Genomic DNA, 24156 nt, shown 5'->3' with positions numbered 1-24156 from the left:
TAAAAATTGCATTTGTGTACTATTGGAGACTATTTACTTATTTCTGAAGAATTGGGAAAAATTTTACTCTTTTCACATTTAGGAACATGCTCTTTCAGATGTTTGATGCTTGAGTTCCTGAGCTTGAGTGAAAATCAATCTGTGTGCTGTGTTTTGAAACAGATTCATCAATTTGCTAAAATTGGCCAATATATGAATATCTGCCATTTATTTTTTGACCCTACCTAAAACATTAGCCCAATTATACACTAATTTAGATCACTCTCAATAAAAGAAACTTTTTAGTACTATGCCTCCATCTTCCAGTCTATTAAAAACATTGCCCTACCAAAAACAATGTTTTCCTAAATAAAACACTGACGAAGTTGGGCTCTATTAAAAGTCAACACAATCTGCGGTTTGCAGAGGAAAATGACATCAAAATTTGCCTTGTATGAGATATTCCTGAAAGGACGAGGACATATAAATTGTTCTATTTCCAGAAGAACTGCAAAATGTAATGGGACTTTCATAATTGAGTGTCTTATTAATTTTAATGAGCTAATCAATATTGCATTTCGAATCCTGATGTGTCTGCTGCTAATCCCTCTTTGTGCTATGCACTCCCTGGTCTTTGCAGCTGTTACCTGACAAATCTACCTTCTATTGTGAAGGGACATGGGAGTTCAGGCTCAGGTGACCAGTTTAATGAGCAAGAAAAGCAGAAGATACATTATGAGCCCGGCCTTATTATTTTTCCTCCTCTACCTTGACACAGCTGGCATTAGAGAGCTCCATAACAGCTTCAAGCACCTCACACAGGTAAGCACAGGGCCTTGAGCTGAATGAATCTAACACCTTCAGTAGTATGCAGAGAATTGGGAAAGAGGGTTTGGAATATCCCTCCCTTCTGCTGCTGAAGGAAATCAGCTTTTGCTTCACCTCAAGCAAGTATGAACTCAGGAAGCGCATGAATTCCACATTCAGCTGTGACTTCTAGACTCCCAAAGCACGATTGAAATAAGATATTCTTGAAATACCTACTAAAGGCAAATTGTAGAATCATCCCAGCACAAAGCCTTCCAGCTGAACTTGTTGGCAAAACTGCATAATGGTTACTTACAGATAGCTGGGGAAATTAAATACAAGTTTTACAAAAGGAATCACTTCTCTACTCTTTCTACAGAAGAGATTGCATTAAGAGGCCAAGCCACTCTTACTTTAGATTATTATTTGTACCTATATATTCCCAAATGCACGTTCTCTGCTGATCCTATCTTGTAATTACTTTATGCTAAATAAGTGACAAGGTATTTTGCATTACACTATATGCAAAAGAAGAAAAAAATCCACATGATGCAAGCCTCTGGTTCAAATAAAAATATTTCTCACTCCAGCTCTTACTTCATGAATAGAACATCAGCCCTGAGAAATGGGCTTTGCCTTGTAAAGGAAGCATCGTCTAAAATACTGGTGTGCCCCTACAGTCATTAAGAAAAGTAAAAGTGCAAAGCCCTACTGATGCTTAGAGAAAGTAACTCAAAGTGGTGCTGTGACCTTAGCAAGCCAGGCTGTCAAGCTGTGTCCCAACCTTTTGTATTTGATTTTCCTTCTCTCTGCTGCCATCTGGAAAGTCATCAAATGCCATCAGCTGTAAACCATGGACAGACACTCTAACTACACGGAGAGATCTTGCAAGGGCAGGAAACAAAGCCTTAAGGTAAACTTGGAAGACTTCTCCATTCCCAAATTTGAATAGCACAATTCCACTCACAATTTGAATAGCAATTATTTTCCTCTCCTGATGTCCTTTTAGATTATAGATGGACAGACTTTATGGAAAAAGAAGAAAAAATAAGGCATGACACAAGTCTTTATGCCCCATCTGCCTGCAGCACACACTCCCCACTTGACTTCCTCACAGTCTCACAGCTAAAGGCCCACCAAGATCAAGGAATTGTTTGCAGCTAGATGTCATATGATTCAAGGCAGCCACAGTCTATTGTGTGTACCATGTCTCCCACACAATAGTTGGGATTACAAAGGGCTATTTTGGTAGAAATTATTTCTTTCCAGAAAGTACCTTTGGTTACTACTTCTGCAGTCTTATGATTTGGCCCAATTTTCACAAATTTGGACTTTTTTTTGTACACCAGTCACCTTTTCCTCTTCCTTTCGTTAAACCTAAGATGATACAAAGTTGCCTGATTCAGCACCACTTCTGACTTTTGACAGGAAGTAAGAAATAAAATGGCTTGAAGGAAGTTATACTAGCTTAAGAGTAAAACAAACTAGCTATATGGCAGGTCCAAAGAGTACAGATTGCAAGAAGGAAAGAAACTATGGAGAGGAAGTTATTGTTTAACCTGCATCTCAGACACACAGGAGATTGATAGTGCATGAGTGGAAGCCAGAACACTTGGATTGCTAGCCTGAAAGAGCTAGCAATTAGTATTGTGTATTAGTACACAAACCAGAACTGAATACTTGGACTTTTTCTCCAAATTCCCCTGGAAAGCCACTTCTCAGAGGGCTCTTTTTGTTTCCTCTTCCCCCATCCCAACAAAAAAATGCTAAAATGAAGAGGAAAAGTGAAAGCCACACGACAACAGTGTTTTTGCAGGTGGATTTGTTAGCAATGCTGCCTGCATCCCCACAGTGAGAGGAGCAGGTAAAACTCCTTTCAGCTGCTCAATATAGAACACAACACATGGGAGACAGAGGAGACCAGGGAGACTACAAGAGGAATCAGCATTTTTAAAGTGCAACTCCCTGAGCTATTTTAAAAATATCTACAGGAGGGTAGAGGTGCATCCTAAAAGGGCCTTTTTTTTCTGCAGTTCATAGTGGGAGCCTGGGGAGATACATTCATCTCAGAGCAACCGTGTTTTGAGTTTGGAGTCATCCATGTGTTCATCAAATGGATCCCATGAAGGGCCCTGAAACCGTGGCATGCACCCCAGTGTCATGTGCCAAAAAGATGACAGACCATGGAAGGACCCAAAGACATCCACAGTTCAGAGGATGTGCCTGAGGTGTGATGGGACAAAAGGCAGCTCCCTTTCCTGCACACAGCCAGGAGCAGTCATCACCACTGGAGCACTGAGCATTACCCCCCACAGCCACAACATCCACATCTGCACATGCTGTGCACAGCTGCACCCAAGTGCAGGAATTTCAAACTTGAACTTCAGTTTGTGTAAAAACCTGATTAGTACAAACAGCATCAGGCCCTCTTAACCTATTCATCCCCAAAGAGCAGATTAAACCTCAGATGGGAAGAACTGATCACTGACTTCTGTGCTACCTGGCTGACAGTCCCAGTTCTGCTGCCACCGAGGGGAATGGACTCAGCCATTCCCATCTCTGCGAACAGGGCTCCTCCCAGGTGAGAGCTGTGCAAGTGCATAAGAAGAGTGAAGAGTCACACACTGGACTCTTTTCTCTTGAGCAAGCCCTCAGCATCAAGCAGAACATGCTGACACTGTCCCCAATTCCTATACAAGCCAAGACATCAGGCTGAGAAAATTAGTTCAGCTCATTGCCAAGTATAGAAAAACACTCTTTGACACAATACAGTTCTGGCACACAGTATTATTTTGCCTTCTCACAGAGGTAAAAAGCCAACCGTACCTGTCAAAGAGCTAATGGCTGGCTGTGCTCTTAAGAAATATGGCTGATTTTTAGTTGTCTGGTTTCAGTCTGTGTCTTGCACATCCTCATCAAGACTGGTCAGTTCCTTTACAAAGTCTATTTTCTTCTGTTATCTGTTGTTGACGGGATGAACTGTAAAACCAGAACACTTTGAGGGTGGAGCTCTGGATCATTTCTGTATTTTTCAACTGAGAAAAGTTTATTTCAGCTCTAGGTTGTTCTGTACACTCTTAAGCACTTAAGGATATTGGACCATAGCAACAAGCTTTTGAAATTACAAAACTTCCCACATCAAGGAAGTGAGACAGGTGCACAAAAAGGAAAAAAAAGGAAAGAAGCCATACTGCAGCTCACATTTATAAAAAGACAAAACCCTTGTCAGCAAACTGGTAAAATGCATGCATTGGAATCAAAGCTGAGAGAAAAGGTCTCTCTTCAGAGACTTGGAAAAGGATAATAAAATAGTTCTTTGACCTCTCAAGCAAAGAGAGCTAGCATCAGTTTTCAATCAAGTGCAAACAAGGCAGTAATAAACACAATAAACGAGCAATATATTTTCACTTGTGGCAGTTATATTGAACTTGCCACATATTACTTCCAATATCCTCATGATGCACAGAAAAGCATTAACTAAAAGCCTCCCTATTTTTTTTTTTCTGAGCAACATCCAGAGCACATAGTATTCCTCAAAAACCAGTAAAAGCATTTTTGCTGTCATGCCACAAGAGCATTTTCCTCTTCAAGTTTATTTTTGGCTTTCATTTCCAAATCAAAGAATGGTAGTTATATCATCCCATTTAAAGATGTGAGTCCTTCCCCACAGGACTCAAAAAAGGCTAAAAAAAATCACCTGGCAGTTTATTGTCCAGTCTTAGACTCCAGCTTTGTTACACAGTACTGCTGAGAACAAATTCTGTTCTGTGGCACAAGACAGGCAATCCAGAGTTAAATCGAACTGGTATTTAGACATACTCAAATTCCCACCATACCTTCTGTTCTCTGTACAGAGATGAGCTTCACTTCTCTGACTTATCCACCAAAAAATGCACAGGGAAAAGCAGTCTCCAAGCATCCAGTGGACACACACGCAAACTGTTCCACAAGGAGGAGTTTTTCCAGCCCGACCCTATAAAGCTGAGAGCAAGATCAGCACACCCACACTTAAGAGATATCGGAGCAGCAGACAGGAAGGTGCTCCCTGCTTGGCCAGGTAATGTGTGCAGCACCAGGAAACTCCAGCTATGGAGAAGGAGGAGTTGGTTCAGTGAAAGGCATTCATAAGCCACTGGGCAAAGAGTAATTGCGAGCAAAGAAAACAAACATTCTTCAGTCTGTGCCCAACACAGCCGTTTCACCCAGCCACAATACCTGCTTTCACTTTGAAAATGAAAAGCTTGGCTGACTGACCAGCTTTTATGGTTGTTCTTACACACATACACATATACATGTCTCATACATAATTACCACGTAAAGTACACGCCTTACAGCCAGTCCCAAGCAAGAGCCAGGTTTTGACACCTATTTATAAATCTTGCTCCTGAAGAAAAAACTCCTAGAGGCAATGTCAGAATAAGAATCAAGTAATGCTCAGCAGGAGCAGATGCACCGTGACACACATACGGATGGAGCCAGCTATTCCCAACAATCGTGAATTCTAAGCTCTCTGGATAACAAAAGCAGCAAGACCAGGGATCGCAGGCATAGGAGAGCTGTGGATTGGGGCATTTCCATGAACAGCCGAAAACAGAAGCGCTACTGCCTCTGAAGTCTCGTCGTGCTGGTGCTGCCTCCTCCTTCGAGCTCCCAGGTGCATTCAAGAGCACCCAGAGATGCCACCCGTCTCCGATGTCCCTCCACTGATATCCACTCCCCAGGCAGAAGCCCCTGCTTTGAAGGAGGCTGGATTAGAGACCACCTGACGTTCCCTCCAATCTGAATTATGCCACCATCCCGAAGTTCAGCTTTGCTTTTAAGTACTTTGCTAGCAAAAAGCCACGGTTTCGTACACACACGCGGGCGGAGGGGTTAAAAGACAAGCTCCCACCTTTCCATCCCTTCTTCACCAGCCACACAAAGCCCGAGGCTTCGTCACCCCATCGCCCAGCACGGGTCCAGTTCCTCAATTCTTTGTGTTTGCCCAAAGCGCCCGCCCCTCCAGCCGAAGCCAGGACGCCGTGCTCGGCAAAAACTGTGGGCTGAGCCCCGATTGCACCCCAGCCTCTGCGCCGGGACCCCAAGCATGCGGCCCCGAAGGTCTCCCCGCTCGCAAAGCCCGGGGGCTGAGAGCAACTCCCTTTGTTAAAATGAATGAGCCGGGGAGGCAGGAGGGGGAAATCAGGAGGAGGGAAGGCAGGCTCAGTACCTTCTTCTAAAAGAAAATTTCAAAGAAGGAGGGAGAAGAGAAGGACTGAAGAAGAACGCACCCGTCCGCTCAACCCCTGCGCAAACTTCCCGGTTACAAAACGATCGAGGAAATCCCCTTCCCCGGCGCGGCGGGACTCACCTTCCGCCCGCCGCAAGGTGCTGCCCGGCTCCCCGCCCGGCCCCGCTGCCCACACCACCCCTATTGTGGGCCCGGCGCCGCCCCCCGCCCGCCTGGCCGCGGCCATTGGCTCCGGGGGGCCCGCCCCACAGCCCCCCTGCCGCCAAGGTGGGCAGCCGGGCCCGCCGGGCCGGGCGGCGGAGCGGAGCGAGGAGGGGAGGGGGCAGGCCCTCCCCGCTCCGCCGCTCGGCGCCGGCGGGGGCGGGCATCGCAGCCCAGCGGCCCGCCGTGGAAAGTTTTTTTGGGAGGGGGGTGGTACCTTCCCGGCGCAGCAGATCGGGACCCCGGGGCTGGCTGCGCCTCGGCGCTGCCTCGGGAAGCCGCGGGCTGTGCTCCGGCCGTGCTGCGGCTGCGGGCGGCTCCCGGAGCCCCGCAGGGCAGAGGGCGGGAGCGGCGCTGGCCTGTCTGGGACGCAGAAGTCTTTGGCGATCACGCCATCAGCGGAGCTGCCACGCAAGGAGTGGATGGCCGGCAGCTGCACCCTCGGCGAGCGGCGCTGCGATGACTTTATTTGTGCTGCCCGTATCGCGCTGCGCTATCGCGGAGCCGGCTCCATTGTGCTGAGGACTGTGTGCGTGCAGATCCAAAAAAGGCAAGAATAAAATGGGCTCTGCTGTGCTGCACGAACCGAGGCGTCTATACCTTATATTGCCGGGATCCGAGTGTTCCCTCTCCCCGTGATGCAAAGCTTGCTGGAAACTTGTCACCCTAGTTAACTGGAGTTTTCGGCTCAGCGCTTGTGCTGTGCCTGGAGAGAAAAAGAGGAGGGGTTTGACTGCACGTACAGCGCAGGGCTCTCGGGAAAAGAGCACGGGCATGCTGAGGTGTTCTTGGGACGTGCTCTCTAGAAGTACCAAGGCGGAATGTTGAAGTGAAACAGGTAGATAGAGGCAAAGGGGAGAAAGGCTGTATATCGAGACAGCATGCCCCTACACACGACAGATTAAAACAGCGCTGCCACAGTCTCGCCCTTCCCCCTTGTACCGACATTTATCAGTTCCCGTGATAAGTTTGTTCGAGACCTAAACCAGCAGAAAATTAACACCGCAAAAGTAAACAAATGGAGGAAGCGAGAATTCGAGTCTGGGGCTGATAGGGAGAGTGGGAATGCCACAGAGTTGATTTCAGCCAGCTGAACCTGCTCTGGAATTGCACACTTCGAAGCGCTTCCCTCTGTCGGATGCATTTAACATTGGATTCAAATCCACGCACACCCGCAGATTGTATGCGCTCCCTCAAGCACCGTCTGGCCGTAGTCTGGTTGCAACGTAAAGGTTTTTATGTAGTTCAGGGTAATAGGTATCAGTCACATCATTTCAAAGACAGGATCAGACCGTGTCCAGAATCCCAGAGATACACGGGAGCTTACAGGATTGCTGCTGGGGGGGCAGGGAGGAAGTGAGGCAAAAACCATGCAGCTCACCTTAAATGCTGGATCCATAAAGGGGGCTCCATCAAAGCTGGAGTTAAAACCCAAGAGTTACCCTTTGGCCCTGAACTGAGAGCTGAAGAGTGTCTTCCTTTTGTAGCATGCTTGAAATCCCAAAGCCTTTTCAGAAACATGGATGCACCCTGACAATTTTTTAAAAAATAAATTTTCAAGTCGGGCAAGAGAGCAGCCCAAAATACTCCATAAACATTCCCGTTTTACACAGTGTTTTACCAAACACATTCTTTCAACCACAGGGATAAGTCAGGTAATGGCAGTATTTGACCTAAGGCCTGGTCCATATACACCTGGTGTACCTCACTCTACTGTGCCCTGGCAAAGTCCATCTGGAGTGCTGTGACCAGTGCCAGGCTCCTCAGTCCAAGGGAGACATGGAGCTCCTGGAGTGGGTTATATAACTATAGTCATAGTGTTTGCCCAAAGCACCTGCCCAAAGAGCTACAAGTATGATGAGGGGACAGGAGCATCTCTCATGAGGAAGGGCTAGGCATGTTCAGCCTTGAGAAGAGACAACTGAGAGGGGACCATCAATACACAGGTTAGCTCAGAAATTCTTTTAATTAAACCTTTGTATATTTGCTCCCAAGGGATCTCACCAAAACTTTTAAGAATCCTTACATTTTCCTATTTTCCTACTCTGTAGTAATGTGGAATCCTAATGCGATATCCAGGAATTACAATACTTAGAGTTTTCTGAATTTACCCAAAGTTCAAGACTTCTTTGTCTGAAACTATTGCTGGATATTTCAGTGGGAGTTCCTAAACTAAAGGAGGAAGATGTCCATGAACAGCATAAAATGGATAGAAAGCTATCACTGAAAACCAGAATTTGGTACTTGAGAAAAGAATGAGTGAAATGTAAATAATTTTATTTGCATTTCTAAGCACCCAGAGCTAAGTGTTCAGGTGTTTTCAGGGAAAGGATCCATCTTGCCTTGCACTCAGGTTAAAGTCAGATGGCCCTTTCCGAATATGGAGGAAAAAGGGGATTTCTTACGCCTCAAAAGGGTCTCCTGTGTTCTGTGGGAAGAAGTCTGGCACCAGAGCCCAGGCTCAAAGACCAACTCTGTTGATCAATCGATTTTACAGTGATCACATAAGAAGTGCATTTTCCTCCCCTTCAGACATACAGCAGAACAAGCAGTACAGCTGCCGTAGGGCCAGCCTGATGATTTCTTCTTTGTCAGCAGCACCAGTATCAATAGTTCTTACTCTGCTGTCCATCTCTGTTCCTGAGCTACTCCCTGCACTGTGCCAACACAACTATTTGTGCAGTATGTAATGGAAGGGATCAAAGAACTGGTCCACCTAGGAGTTTTCCCTTTTAGCCAGATCAAATCCTCAAGTATCTTGGCTGACATGATGCAGGAGGAACATAAGAGAATGTGAAATCACAGGAGCTGAAGCTTAGCTGAGGGACATTAACTTGTTAGGATGTGCCCACTTAGTCACCTGCATTAACCTGTCCACTCATTTAGTCTGCTCAAGCAAACAGAGACAAATTTGACTCAGCCTAAATGGAAGAAACCAGAGTTCATGAATGACTTGAAAATTAATTACAGGTCTCTAGGTCTTAGTAGCAGGGAAAGGAAAAAGACAGAAAAAGAAAAATGGAGTCCTATAGTTATACAACACACAATTACCAAGTTCCTCAGCCAAATATCTTACTGTGAAGATGCAGAAACAGCAAGCACCAGCAAGCAAAAGGTGATGGTGGGTCAGCACACCACTGACTGGAGCTTTTTCACCCAGTAAATCAAAAGTCAATCCAGCAAAGTAAGGTTGTTATGGTAGTGTGAAGTGAAGAAGAAAACAGACTATGATTCATCACTGCCCTACATATCATGTAAGTTTGTACAGCTCTGAAAAGATATGTAAAACACTTTAAAATCACAACTATTTCCTTTTCTTTCTGTCCAGATAATACAGTACACTAAAGCAGTGAGGAATGTGTTTCTGGACACAAATCTATGATGCACAAATGTTTCTGCTAAACAAACACACAAAAGCACAACAGCAACAATCTTTCATTTCCTCAGTAAGTTTTAGGGAGTTTTAGTGCCAGAAAAGCAAAGTAAAAAATTTAAAAAATGGCCAGAACACCTGACTAGCGGAGAGCAGCATCTGGTTCCTATCTTATATATCCTGATGTTTGATGGTGTGTAATACTCAATCACAACAGAAGTTAAGATCTCTTCCAAAATGTACACAAATAGCACATTACTTCTGATGCATATTTAACATGAAAATGCACCTCCTACCATCCTGCAGAAATGTTTGCTATGATTTCTCTGCCTAGAATGAGTTCAAATACAGGAGTGAGAACTGGGGTCACCATTTTAGCAAAGCTGGCTCTGGGTTACACTGTTTTGATCATAGCACTGAAGTCAAAAATCTAGCTTATGCAAAAACATTTCTCAGTATTTTACTATATGCAGTTGTTTCACTCCAGATGAATGGTTAAGGCATATTATACACATTCCCACTTGCCACTTATTCCTCCATTTTTGTACTAAGAAGTTCACAGTAAAGGGTCAGGATCTGTCTGGTACAGTTACAACAGCAATTACAACTTGGTGAATTTTTTGAATTTTTTTTTAATGTTTAAATCCCAAATAATTCTGGTTCTTCTTATGGGTTACTTACTTGTTGGTTAAGTTACCCTATAGTTGGTTGAAAACTCAGAGGAACCTTCATGCCATTCCAATTTTAAATAATCTCTTACCGCTTCATTGAAGTCCTGGAATCTTGCAAAACCTCTGGTGATGAATACACTTTTACATTCCAGATCTCCTTCAGCCAGGAAATTGCACAGAGACAGCTAAGAGCACTCAGTGCTTCGGTGAGCAGTCAGCAAGTCAGGGAATACTAGGGAAGCCACAAATGACTGATTCTGGAAGCCTTGTGTATCTCTGGAAGTCATAAAATACAGATGGGCAATGGCTTAACAGTGACATCAGTCTTTGATTCATTAGCTAACAGCTGAATTTAAGCACATATATCTGAGTTTTGAGGCATGCTGCTAATTCAAGCTTAAAAGCAAGGGGGGAGTTTTGCCCTGCAATGTGAGTTTCTTTGGAGCTGTACAGAATCCCAGCTTTGGCTTAGGTTTTATATGTTCTCTCAATGATCTAAATAGTTTGGGTTTTGGAAATAATATTACTAGGCACTGGTAATCTTAGGTAAAAAAACATATCTAAATGCTGTAAGCTCTTTTCCGTGGGTGGAGGTATAAACTTCAAACACATTGGGTCAGTCACTGGAGCAATAAGAATTCATACCACAGGCTGACCATTTGTATATAAATCCTACATTGTGCAAGAATCTGTGGAGATGAGTGCCATAACAGAAGAGTCTGTTTTCAGATATTAAGAACAGTACTGATGTGCTCCAAAAACAAGAATTTGGTTCAGAATTTCATCTTTCAGTCTCCCAACTGCAGTCATAGCTGTGGTTCCCTACATCAAACTTCACTCTGCCTGCAGTCTGAAAACCCCCTGTTCCTGCCTGCCCCTAGTCTTCTCCAGCTGTATCAAGAAACATCTACTCATTCCTACTTCCTCTCCTTTCCCCTTCCTCCCACCTCCCAGCCTTTTTTAATGACTCACCTCACTTTGAAAAAGCCTTTCCTCCCTGATTCCACCAGCCAACCTAAGGCTAGGATGTGAATATGGTCTAGATACTCTTTTAGGGATCTATGTCCCATCTTGACTGGAAATTATCCTAGAATGGTTAGGGTAGAAAGGGACCTAGAGGACCATTTTCTTCCAACCCTCCTGCCATGGGCAGGGACACCTTCCACTAGACCAGGCTGCTCAGAGCCTCACCCAACCTGGCCTGAAACATTTCCAAGGGATGGGATGTGCACAGCTTCTCTGGGCAGCCTGTTCTAGTGTTTCACCACCCTTGTAGTGAAGAATCATGTCAGCAGCTCTGCTTTACAAAACACAGGCAGCAGCAGACAAAGAGGCACCCAGGGAGAGCAAGAGGGGCACTGCTGAGAGGGAGGGGAGGGAAGGGAAGGGGGAGCTCGTAAATACTGCTCATTCACTTGGGCCTTTGGAGCATGAAGGAATTGCTGCCAGTGAAGGAGGTGTGGAAAGTAGCACAATAACAGCAGGCAGGCAAACATCTCAAGCACATGAGAGGCTGTCTTCCAAGTGACAAAATACCTACAGAAATCACAGAACAATCTATGGTTGCTGGCTTTTGTTCAGCCACCAGTACAAGGTCCTGGACTGATACTGTGTGGCACAGCCTTCTTAGAACTGCTTAAGTGACTGTCCTGGCCTCACATGTGAACTGGTTCTGTGCACTGTCTCAGAACCATGACTCTAATTTTCTCTCCTCAACATAAAGAAATCAGAAAAAAATAACTCAATACTGCCCAAATGTAAACTTGCTACCTAGAACAGGTTTCCCAACAGATTTCCAGGATTCAGCTTACAGACTTGCAATGGTTTTATAAGAGTCAGAATCACTTTTCCATTAATTTAATTGTGGTTTATTGTGGTTTAATTGTAGACCTATGATGAGAAAAATCCTCCCCTGTGAGAATGTGGAAGAGCTGTGGAAGAGCACAGTAGAAATAGATTTATGCATTTCTAGGGCTGAACAACTCCTGCTGAACCAGTAATAAAACAAGTATAACACTACTGAAAGTTAAAACAATCCAAATTATTCTGAACCATGCTATTTTTTAAAAATTTTCTTTTACCCATAAGTGGGGAGAAATAAAAAAGAAAGCATAACATCAAGGGGACACAACTCCGAAAGTGTGGAAGAAAAAGAGTGTGCTAAACTTACCTTTCATTAGGGACTCCTCAAGTTTAATGGGCTACCATGCAAAGAAAATAATAATAAAAATAATGTTTAAATACATTAGCTTTTCCTCTATTTATTGACTTTTTAAAGAAAGCCTCTGGAGAGTTTTCCTTTCTAGTATCAGGGCTTAAAAACATAGCTAGGCAATGCAAGAGATAGTCTGAATGAGACATCAGACAGAGACTACTAATCCAGGGTTATTTATTACTCCAAACCTAACAAGAGCAGCTCATTTTTCTATGCAGAAAGTCATAGTTACATGGGAGGACGCTGTAAACAGTGGAGGGTGAGGCTGAGAGACATTGTAACAGCCTAATGGCACCACAAAAGTAGATTATTTTGCCGGTTTTGCTGAGCTTATTTAAACCAAATGACTCTGAAGACCTGATCCTATTTTAACTGAAGCCAGTGAAAGATTTGCCACACATTTCAGAGTACAAAACCAGTCCTTCAGTCATAGCATCTCTGCCAGATTTTGTTTCACACCCTGCCAAAATGTCATAACTTGAATTACTTCAGTAGCTTGAGCCATTTAAAACTGGACTGAATAAAACCCTGGAGAATAAACTGCAGAGAGAAATCTTCCCCTGTTCTTTCCCTTATCTCTGCTCTTCTGCCTCACTGGGTTACATGAATAGCAACCAAAAACTGCAGAGCACTGACAGACATGGTGTCTCTGGGCATTTCGGATGTTTCACAAGCAAGCTTTCCTCCACTTCTACCTATTTGTATTGTGTCCAAGAGGGCCTAAGTGGATCGTAACAGAAAGATTATAGAGTAGCTGACTTCAAATGTTTTGGGAAAACTGCATTGAATTTGAGAGATTTCATGGCAGCTTCAAACATCAGCACAGTAAAATTTTATTAAAGTCCAAAGTAAAGGTCTTTAGCAACATAATCTGAACTGACCTGGAGCAGACGAAATATCATAGAAAAGGCAAGATAATTCAAGTTATTAACTCATTAAAAAGCTGGAGAGATGGAACATCCGTTTTGCAGGGCAGAGAGCGACTTTGATAGTTAACCCAATAGGGGGAGCTATACAAGCTCAGGGGCAATTTGGCTGAGGACAGTGACACTGACAATTTAATTATGCTGGTTGGTCACACTATAACCAGAGTTACACTAGAGATATAGATCACAACAAGCCTGCCAAGAGAGCTGGCCCTGCAGAATTCTTTTGATATGATGTACATCTCAGTGCTGTCCAAATTGCTGATGAGTCACAGATTGTTCTGCAGGACACAGGAAATCTTAATAAATTATTTTATTGCATAATCCTTTCCTACTGAGTCCTTGTATATACCTGCAGGAACTGCTAAATAACAACATACAACCCCCTGAGCTTTTTCACTGGCTGCCTTAGCAAACCACAAAACTGCCTGCATAAAACAGGTTTCAGGAACATACCAACCTCTAAGTTTACATGCCTGTCAAGTTGCCTCTGCAATTGGAGGAATGTCAAGTTGCACTGGCTGCAATTTGCCATAATATCTCTGATGAGGTTTCTATCCTGAATCTCACCATCTTGTCTCAGTTTGTTAATTAACAGGTTTAGGAATGGCTATTTTTCCCTTTTTTTGCCACATTTCCTGGGATATGAAGAGATCCTTATCAAATTATTACATACTTACCAAGTAATTAACTTCATCAGCATAAATTAATCACCAAACCATCTTAGAAGCTGTATCACAGATGAGGAAAATGAGGTAAGAGCTCAATCTGTAGCCTCAAGCTCTGCAGCAAAACTACTGAAATAATGCTTTTTGAATTCAGGAGTTCCTGCTTCCCATTTCTGCTCTCAGACTAAATCAATCCTTTAAGCTGCCTCTGAAAGCTTCCAATTGCAGCAAATATAAACCTTGTGGAAGGGACCTGGGCCTGCAGTCATACAGAGAACTAATCTTCAGCAGACAGGTGAACTATAGGGAAGAAACATTTAATATTGCCACTTGCAATTGGCAGCCTCTGACCAGAGGCTTTGCGTTCACAGAGAGCAGCCCTGCAGGAAACTGTGATACTGAAACCGATTCTCTGGTGACAGTGGCCTTTATCACAGAGATGAAGGTGCAAATGGCTGTCTAGAGAAAAAGGTTCTAGAGATCCAATAAACAGTGCAGAAAGTGAGTCAACTGCTGATGTATGCAGACCGTGTTTGAAAGAGGAGGGCAAAGCTACTTGCTGAAGGGAAACTGGGTTTGGAACATTTAAGCTTCAGGGTGGACAATGCTTTGTTGTGAAATCTGTGTATTGAGAATTTCATATTTTGCCTGTATGGCTCGATTTCTAAGAAGAGCATTTTCCATAAAACCATATTCAGGAAGCCCATGCTGAAGTAATTCTTTTTCCTCTTTAGTTTGTAAGTGGTTACAAAACAATGAAGCTCTCAGTTCTTTACACTTCACAGGGGAGAATGTACAAAGAGCTGCTTAATCTCTTTCAGTTCAGCTCTTTAATTCTCATGGGTATCCAGTTGCAAGGTATCTGTATCAGTCTCTGAGTTCTCAGCTGTGACTGTTTGCTCTTGTTTTAACACGCTGTTTTAGAGCTGACCAGGTTTCAGCATGAACTTGTGAGGGCTGCTGTGCCTAAATCCGTTTGACGTTGGCAGAGGAGCAGCATCACAAATCCAGCAGTGCTCGCTCTGGTGATGAAATGCCTAGTAAGCACTTTCACAGTGCCAGGCTAATCTCAACGCTGAGATTTGCCATCCAGAAGGAAGCAAGCTGTACAACTAAAGGAGGCACATCACCAAGGAAGATTTGAATGCTTTCTGATTGGTTTCCCAAATAATTATGTCATTTGCTTCTAATGAGGCTAGCTTGCAATTCAAGTATTATATAGTTTTCTCAAGTGCAAACTGCAATTAAAGAATCAGAAGGCAAGATGCAAACCAAACCACAGGATCAGCTAAGAAAAAATGATGAAACCAGATAAATTAATTTTCAATTTATTTCCTTCCATTTTTGCCAGACAATGTCAAATGCAAAGTGAAAAAAAATACAAACATATTTATAGCTAATGTAATAAATTAACACCTGTATTCTATATTAAAGTGTGAAATTCGCTAAATTAAAATGCAAAACTAAAATGCTATATTTGGCTCAGTCACTTAGCAACAGCTGCATCAGTTTAAGACGTTTCCATTCTGCAGCTGTAAGCTGGTACCTCAGGCTGGCGCTCCCACAGAATCATAGAATGGTTTGAGTTGGAAGTGACCTTAAAGCTCATCTCATTCCAGGCCCCCCACAATGGGCAGGGTCACCTTCCACTAGACCAGGTTGCTCAAAGCCGCATCCAACCTGGCTTTGAACGCTTCCAGGGATGGGGCTGCCACAGCTTCTCTGGGCAATGTGTGATGGTGCCTCACCACCCTCACAGGGAAGAATTTCTCCATGGTATCTAATCTAAATGTACCGTGTCTCAGTTTAAAGCCATTTTCTCCTGTCCTCTGACCTCATGCCCTTGTCAAAAATCCCTCTCCAGCTCTCTTGTAGCCCTTTAGGCACTGGAAGGTGCCCCTCCAGGAGACTGGAAGGTCTTCCTGGAGTCTTCTCTCCTCCAGGCTGAACAACCCCAACTCTCAGCCTGTCTCCACAGCAGAGGTGCTCCAGCCTCCTGATAATTTTTGCAGCACTAGTCAGATCCATGTCCTCTCCGTGCTGAGGACCCCAAAGCTGGATTCAGTACTCCAGGTGGGGTTTCACAGGAGCAGAGGTGCAGAATCCCCTCCCTCACCCTGCCGCCGGCACTGCTTTGGATACAGCCCAGGATGTAGTTGGGCTGTGAGTGCACATTGCTGGGTAATGTCCAGCCTCTCATGTACCAGCACTCCAAGTCTTTTCCTCAGAGCTGCCATCAATCCATTCATTCTCCGGTTTGTATTGATACCAGGTGTTGCCCCAATTCACATGAAGCATCTTGCGCTCGGCCTTCTCAACCTCATGAAGCTCCCACAGACCCACTTCTCAAGTTTGTCCACGTCCCTCTGGATGCCATCCAGGTGCATCAGCTGCACCACACATCATCTACAGACTTGCTGAGGGTGCACTCATCCCTCCACCAAAGTCAGCAGAAGGAAATGTGTGCCTACATTTTGCCTGCTCCTCTCCAAAACCAAGTGCCTTAATTCAGATACATTTTTATCAGCTATCTACTAGTTTGGTTTTGTCATCAGGTAGAAGCCTCAGCACCTGCTCATTCTGACAGCTCTGAACTGAAGCAGTAGCCCACACCAGAGGAGCAGAATAAGCAGCCACATCTTAAACTATCACAACAATACTCACCAGAGTGTACCCAGCAGTGTCTGAAGATGAAAATAAATTGTGAAAAAGCATGAAAGTGCCCAAGGAAATAATCACAAGAAAAATCGCTACAGGAATTTTGTCACAGTGCAACAAACTATTTAGAAATTACTATGCCAAAAAGAAGGAGCATAATGGTCAGAAGATACCCCAGGGAAAAGGGATATCTAGTCTTGGTCCAGGCTATCTTGACTACTTAAATGCAATGCTGTAGTTACTTATTTACTTGTTTCCTGATGTGAGTGCTGTGATGTGTGTTCAGGTCAGTGCTGTCCTCTGTGAGACAGGTGTGCCTGGGGCACAGCTTCCAGATCACAACCCTCAGTGGATGCAGACAAAGGAATGCCTACTCTGAGGATCATGCATAGAATTAAGAGCAGTACAGGAGTTGAACTGCTTGCCAAGAAAAATTCAGAAAGCAAGAAACTTTGCCAGCCAGAAAGAAGTCACTTGGGCTAGTGATTTTGAAGGGCAATTTTGAACCTGTACACCTAAATTCCAATAGAATAATGATTCAAAATTAATATTTTGATCATTAGATATTCCTGCCAGAGAACACCACTGTAATAAACAAACTCAGTAAGTTACATTAGCAGAAAGGTCATATCTGTGGGATGGTGCTTACATTTTCTTGTTCAAAAGGATCAAAGAAGTTTCTCTCTAGGAGCTGCACTATCTCCAGCTTCACTGAATGCCCTTGGGCAGGGTGTCATGGTGTACTTGGAGCAACGGGGTACCAGGTATCACCAGGTGTCATCTGCTATTCATTAGGCTGGAACTCCCTTTAAGCACGGGGATGCTTTCTCACATGCTTTCCTTTGGCAAGAAGAGCTACACAAAATCTTTAAGACTAGCACTGCAGCCTCCATAATAAAATTTAAGATAAGAGGGTGCCATCATGCTCAGCCACAAAGAAACAACTGCTATGCTGGAAATTCTGCTTGTTTTATTAATCATCCTAATTTTTCATTGTGTTGTCTCTCTTCACAAACAGAAAGACAGGAAACAGCTATCTGCTTTTAGCCTGTGTATAATCTGCACAGTCACCAGGGATGCCACAATCTTTGGCTGATGTATTTCAGTTTTAAGAACTAAACAGACAAAACACGCACACAGCCTAGGCTGTACAGTCATTAAAATCCCATTTAATGCCCATACATGAAAATCATTCCTGAACCACGTCTTACACAAGCCAAGATCATTGCTCCATCTGAAGGTTTTATCAGTACCCACAAAGGCAAGGACATGGCTTATAGGCACCACTATAACACCAATTATGAGTAATCATTTCCAGCCTAAATGATCTGGTAATAATTTGCCAAGCCTGAACTCAATAGCTCCAGCATGACACACACACACACACATCCAAACCACCCACTGGTACTGCAAAAGGCAAGAGTTACTGTGCTTATTTATTTATTTGCACTGGGAGCAGCACATCCTATTGTAGAAATGGAGGAAAACCACCCAGCATTGCAGATACATGACTAATCCCTGTAACAAACAGGCACTGAAAATATACCCAGGAGAAGAACCTAATGAGCTGAGTGGGCCAAATCCTCCTCTGCTCAGTATCCTTGATAGTCATTTATGTTTTGCCAGGAAGCAGGATAACAAGAGTTCATCACCTCTGTTTTCTTCTGCACTATGTACATGTTCTGCACACACACACACACATATATATATATGTATGTATATATACATATACACACATACACATATATATATATAAATCAGAGCTATTAAAAAAATTATCTTCAGCTTATATGGTACTATAGTCAAACCACTAGTAAATCCACTTAAGCTTTTGTTAGCCTAGGTAGGAATTGCATGTGGTTCCTTCCTACTACAGGAGCTTAATGTCCTTCAGCAGATGGTCCTCAGGCTTAATAAGTAAATATAGAACTGAAGATTTGTGTTGAAACATGAAAAAGAAGTAAGCAGGTCACTATTATTAAACAAATTCCAATCAGAGGTTGCCAGTGCCTGTATCTTTTCCTGGTTTTCTTTCCCAAACCGTGGAAGGTAACCTGATGACTGAGAAATCACAAAAATAGCAGGTTACAAGGCTCACTTAATAAGGGAAAATAAACTGAAATGCATTCCCTTAAGTGCTTTTAAAAACTAAATCAGCTCAGCAAGCAACCTAAATTCTCAAATTTATGGAACTATTTAGGAAGTTCTCTACTTCCAATGTGTTCCCCCTCTTCAGCCTTCTAGGTCTGTTTTGGTTTTGGTTTTTTTAACAGCACAATTATTTGAAGGTATTCAGGGTAAGCAGAAACGCAGCTGAAATTACTGCTTTGCATGGTGTGAGGAAGGAGAAATTTCCCTTTTAAGTCCACTCTGCAAACTACTTCCAAAACCAATACTTAAGTCTTGATCTACTTTATAAAATACTAGAAAAATGATGTTTTGTAGGTTTACAGACAGGATAGAGAGCAGAATTTGCACTTGCCCAGGACTTACCAGCAGACCATGTCATGCACACAGTCATAGGCAATTTTGCATATCCAAATAAGCCAAAAAACCCTCAGGCACAGCCTACGCATACGCAGTGACAACACCCTGACAGCTGCTAGTTGTCAACCCAGACAGAGCTTGGCAAAACCAGAGTGGGGTCTGCCCCTTTTGCTGTTTACCTGCATATTTTCCATGAGTCTTTCCTTCATGACCTGTTAGTTTAACATACACAATATGTCATAAAGCAACCAGTTTAATGGGCTCACAGGATGCAATCACATAAAATCCCAAATAAGTAGGGAACTGTGACCTCACCTGTTTGTGTCACCCTTCTTGCCCTAATCCTTACTTTCACCTGTTTAGCTCAGTTTTCTTTGTGGCAACACACCAGCTACTTCACTGAAGTCCCAAGAGATCCCATTTTCCTTGTCAAAAATCAGTTATTTCACAAAATAAACATACTCTTGTTGTGATACTGTCTATTTTGGTTAACTCCATTTACTTCTTACCTGATCTCCATTTCTTTCTAAATTCTCCAGATTTGTTGTAAAGCCTCTGCTTCCATCAAGGCCAGATTAGTTCTTCTGAGAGGCTTACAGGCTAAGCTGCAGTTTGCTGGTTGCTCTGCAGGATGGCCAACGAAGAAATAGCATACTTGAGAAATCTGCTCCACAGAGATTTGGGTTTTCTTTAAAGTAATTCACCTTTTTGCTTGCAATGCAACTCCAAAGAAAGCATTATATAGCAATGAAGTCATAATGTCAAAGTGTTATTTACACTTTAATTGCAAGGGAACTGTTTTTGTTAGCTATGCCCACTATTTTTGTTAGCTGAGGTATCACCTTCTGTGGCAGAGAGGGACGTCATTAGGAACATCTATACCAGCACTTCTCCCTTGTCTAACAAAGTAATCATTCAAAGTGTTATCGCTGGTACTTACTGCAGATCAAAAGAAGGCAGCTGATGAAACCGAAGTTTGTCTGAGCGCGTGAGATGACTTTTCTTGTTATTCCAATTGGAATGGAAAGTTCTGATCCTGCAGTTCACCCACATGCCTGCAATCTGAGCCAAATTCTCCTGTCAGTCACAAGTTTGCCACACACATGAGACCAGAGACCTTCCAGGTCTAAGTCTACAGACTTCCATGCAATCAAATCATTGCATATTAAGCCTACTGTTGTCTATTTTTTATTTTCACAGAATCTTTTATCCAGGCTTCTAGGATGCTGCAGAAACCGAAGTGTATCACACAACCTCCCTGTATTAAATATACCAAATAAGTTTAAAGAGGAAGAGTGAGACACAGCTGCCAAAGAATGCACTGACTTCCAAGGTCTGCACCAGGAGACCTGAAGAAAGCTGGAGCGGAATGATGGCTGGCATCCACAGAGACTGAGCTCCTCAGATAAGTTCCTTGACCTGAGAAAGCCTGATTCCCATAGCTCAGTCAGAGGGGACTGCTGGGTGAAGAACACGACAGACTGACTGTCCCTGATCACCTGCCTGCCTGCCTAAGGCAAGGACTGACACTGAAGCATTTTCAAGGAAGACAATTCTACCTGGTTCACGTGTTACAAAACCAAGTAGCTTATCTAATACTGTAAGAAATGCATAGAAGCCAGAAACTTTCACAGTCATTACTGCATGCCCAAGTCACTTTGAGCTCTCTGGGAAGGAGAAGAATAATGGATGTCTTCAAAACCACAAGCACTTACAACAAAACAAAATTACAGTCTCTATTGTTTGTTAACAGCACTCAGCCTGCAACATCCAGCTGGGGAGCTCTGACATGCAGCAGCAAGGCTTAAGGATTTTAAAAGGTTTTATATTAAAAATTATTACTAACCATCTTTATCAGCACAGAATTTAGAGTTCTAAGGTGGTAACAAAGGACAGCAGAGATTGTGCAAAGAGAACATGTCTCCAGTTCAAAAAAGCGCACAGTCTAAGTAAAACCAGGGACTACACACTGCTGTTCATGCTCCCAGCCAAAGCTCATACATCCCACTTTTTCAAATGTAGTCCAAGTCAGTAGCAACTGAAAAATCTGGGCTTCTGACAGCTATTCTACGTTGTGACTGCAAAGCCTTAGAATCCTTGCCTAGGGCTTCCAGGCTCTACCTCTATACAAACAATACACAATGTTAATTAAACACACAAAAAAGAGGCTGAAAGAACACTGATGAAATTTGCAAATCTAAGCATTTGAAGGCTGCAAAATGCCAAAGTGAATGTCAGCTGCACCACCTTAATTATTTCCCTTTGCATATATTCCTTATGGTGGATTTTAATTACCTGAGTTGGTGCTGTTTTTCCACAGGTCCCAGCTTCCTCATTTGGTTCACAAAAAGAGCACTCACTCAAGAGAAGATTGATGTCATTTGTCTTTATGCACACAGTTTATGCAATCTTAAGTAAGCTGAGCCTCCTTTGGAAATATTTACCACAATGAACTTACAAAACCATAATTTAGATAATTCATAGATATGTCAGTAATCCACCTTTTAAAGCAACAGCACCTCAATTCCTTTTTTCCCCTAATTTCCTGCATGTTCAAAAGTCATACTCACTGTAAGCTGGCCAAACCTGGAGAGGGAGAATATTACATTATTATATAGTTTCCTATGATTTTCATCATGATAGAACCTCAACATTTCTTCCTTATTTTTATAATATCCTAGAAGATGGAGGAGTTAATCTCTCCAGTCCTATAGGGAACATCTCTTGCTCAGTCTCAGTTTCTCACTTCCCGTACATCCTGTCATTTCTGTTTTGTTTGTCCAATATATTTGTCCCCACGCACATCAAACTGTTTAGGTAAATCTTTCTCTACTCCCCCACAGCCAATTCAACACCTTCATAAGGCCAGTCCTAGTTTCCTGTTTATGTCCCCTCTCTCCCATCATCTCATCCAGCCTCTGTCATTCTCCCACCCACTGTTTTATTTTACTGTTGAAGTTCAGCACAACTCTCTAGAACATGAGAAGTGAGATTCTTTTTTAAAGGCTCCTGACTTGGCCAAATTTAGGTCAATTTTCACAGGCACAAGAAGTACAGACCTGACGCATAGCCCATCCTCTTGCCAAACAAAAAGAAACCCCAAACAAAAATTCCCACACCACAAAAGCAGCTGGACTTCTAAGATATTTTAACACTGAAAACCAACTTATTCTTCTCTTTTCATACTGGGAAACTACTAAACATCTCTGGCTGAAATTTCTGGGGGAGGTAGGGATGAGTCAGGGCAAAACAGACCCCCAGCTGAAAAGCATCAGAGTTAATTAAAACTAAAGGTAGTCTCAAACAGAGGCCCCATTACAAGTCATTAAAGGAAATTGATTACTTTTTTGCAAGTTATGCTTTTTTTGTCATCTGCATATGAGCTGTGCTTACCCTGGTAAAATATCAATCATATTTCTGAAGAAATTTGCAAAGTTACGGTCTACTGACTCTTAACATCAGTTCATTAGATTTATCTCGGATGATAAACACTGAGGGAATTAGGTTTTCACACATTCTTATTAAATACCTCTCCCAATGGGATCCATGCAGCTAATTAATACATTTTGAATATGTTTTAAGTATGTTTTAAATGCATTGCATGCTTTAGTGTATAAAAGGCAACTTTTTTTTCTCCGTACTGCCTTTTATTAGAACCAGTAGGATTCAGTTTCCTTGCAGTATTACCAAGTCTAGTTCCCTGGTTCGTTATAGGTCTGTGTCTTGAAATCTTAAACATTTATTATCCTTGTTATTGGTGGTTTACCAGCTGGAGATTATGGAATTGGTCTGGAGTGAGCACATTTGCAAACACCAATTCAGAATCCTACATAACCAAGATTTCTTTTAAGCCCTAGCTCATGCAAAAGGGGTCAGGCTCTGTCTTTTTATGGTATATTTACTTCTGAAAGTAAACATATGTCTTTCTCACTTTCCTGACCTTCAGTTTCAGTTTTGCTCTTACATGCAAGTCAGTTTTCCCCTGTCCAATTTGAGTCCAATTTCACTTTTCAGAGATTGGTCTGAAGATTCTGCTGAGAGCAGACTGGGAGAGACATTGCATGACTGAAATCCTGTGTTTGATCTTCAGCTTAAATAAAACCCTTCTTCCTGTTTGTATTTATTGTTTAGACAAACTACGCAGGATCAGTGGTGCTCTGGCACAGCCTAATGAACCCTGATGTAACTGATAACTTGACTTTGGCTTTGCTTTAAGATTACTTCCCAGGTTTCTTGGAGGTTGTTGTATTTTAGCAAGGAGAAGTATTACTGACAGTAAATGAGCCTGCACATTTTTCAGCTGTGATTCTCGGAACATAACTGATAATATGACTGGAAAGGAATCCTTGAATCATGAATTTGTGTTCTCTGCTACTAGGAGCATGGGAATCAAAGCTGAAAGTAAGCATGTTTGGTTTCTGGCTCAGCAATGATTGCCTACTTCACATTTCACACATCTTTCCATTCGTTCTTGTGTCAATATTGTTTTTTACATTGAACAGGTCATCTCTCTGTGGAGCTTTAGCTTCTTCCATGTATTCTGAAATAGCAACAAAAGACATTTTAGGATTTCATTTGCCTTCATCTAGGCATGTCTTACAGCTGCCAGCTGGCAACTGAATCCAGATGTTTTACCTCTACTCTTTCTGTAAATCTCTTCTCTTCTATCAGATTTTTTCCTTAGTCCCTAGTACATGACCATATGACTTCTGTTATTCCAGTCCTCAAGGTTATGTGGGCTTCCTATATGATGTTCCACTTCTTCTTTGTTTTGATTTTATCTTCCAATTTTATGTCATTGCTAAATTTAATTAGCAAAGTTTCTCTCCCCTGAAAATTAGCCCTGAAAATATTGTTAATTTATTGCTTTTATAGGTTTTTGTTTGTATTGTATCACTGTTTTCTTCACATGCATATAAACACTTATCTCTTTACTAGATC

General features: G+C 42.7%; 1 protein-coding gene and 1 long non-coding RNA gene across 10 annotated transcripts in view; both read right to left on the bottom strand.

Moving 5' to 3' along the window:
• The window catches only part of PAK1 (p21 (RAC1) activated kinase 1), a 74881-nt gene extending 67948 nt beyond the window's left edge, over positions 1-6933 (bottom strand). For 2 of the 8 annotated variants that reach the window (XM_088051164.1, XM_088051160.1), the window contains exon 1: positions 6435-6790. The gene's annotated coding sequence lies outside the window, so the exon portion shown is untranslated. Of the gene's footprint in view, positions 1-5677; positions 5699-6056; positions 6110-6136; positions 6254-6434; positions 6791-6817 lie in introns of those variants that run through there. The other 6 variants (XM_088051159.1, XM_014259734.2, XM_088051163.1 and 3 more) reach the window with 6 other exon arrangements.
• A 3502-nt stretch (positions 6934-10435) lies between these two features.
• Positions 10436-22381, bottom strand: LOC148184902 (uncharacterized). 2 transcript variants are annotated; one of them, XR_015771984.1, is made up of 6 exons: positions 22275-22381; positions 21786-21801; positions 21511-21574; positions 20156-20277; positions 19725-19839; positions 10436-10537 (listed from the first exon to the last, which is right to left on the bottom strand). It is a non-coding gene; the product is annotated as an uncharacterized LOC148184902 (long non-coding RNA). The 2 variants fall into 2 exon arrangements; XR_015771983.1 differs by lacking the exon at positions 10436-10537 and adding an exon at positions 18047-18789.
• Between the last annotated feature and the right edge of the window lie 1775 nt (positions 22382-24156).

This window comes from Pseudopodoces humilis, chromosome 2, assembly GCF_049639895.1.
Source record: "Pseudopodoces humilis isolate 2021_Gansu_Grassland_sample_001 chromosome 2, ASM4963989v1, whole genome shotgun sequence".
NCBI lineage: Eukaryota > Metazoa > Chordata > Aves > Passeriformes > Paridae > Pseudopodoces > Pseudopodoces humilis.
The sequence above is the reverse complement of the archived record's forward strand: the minus strand, read 5'-3'. Positions and strand labels throughout refer to the sequence as shown.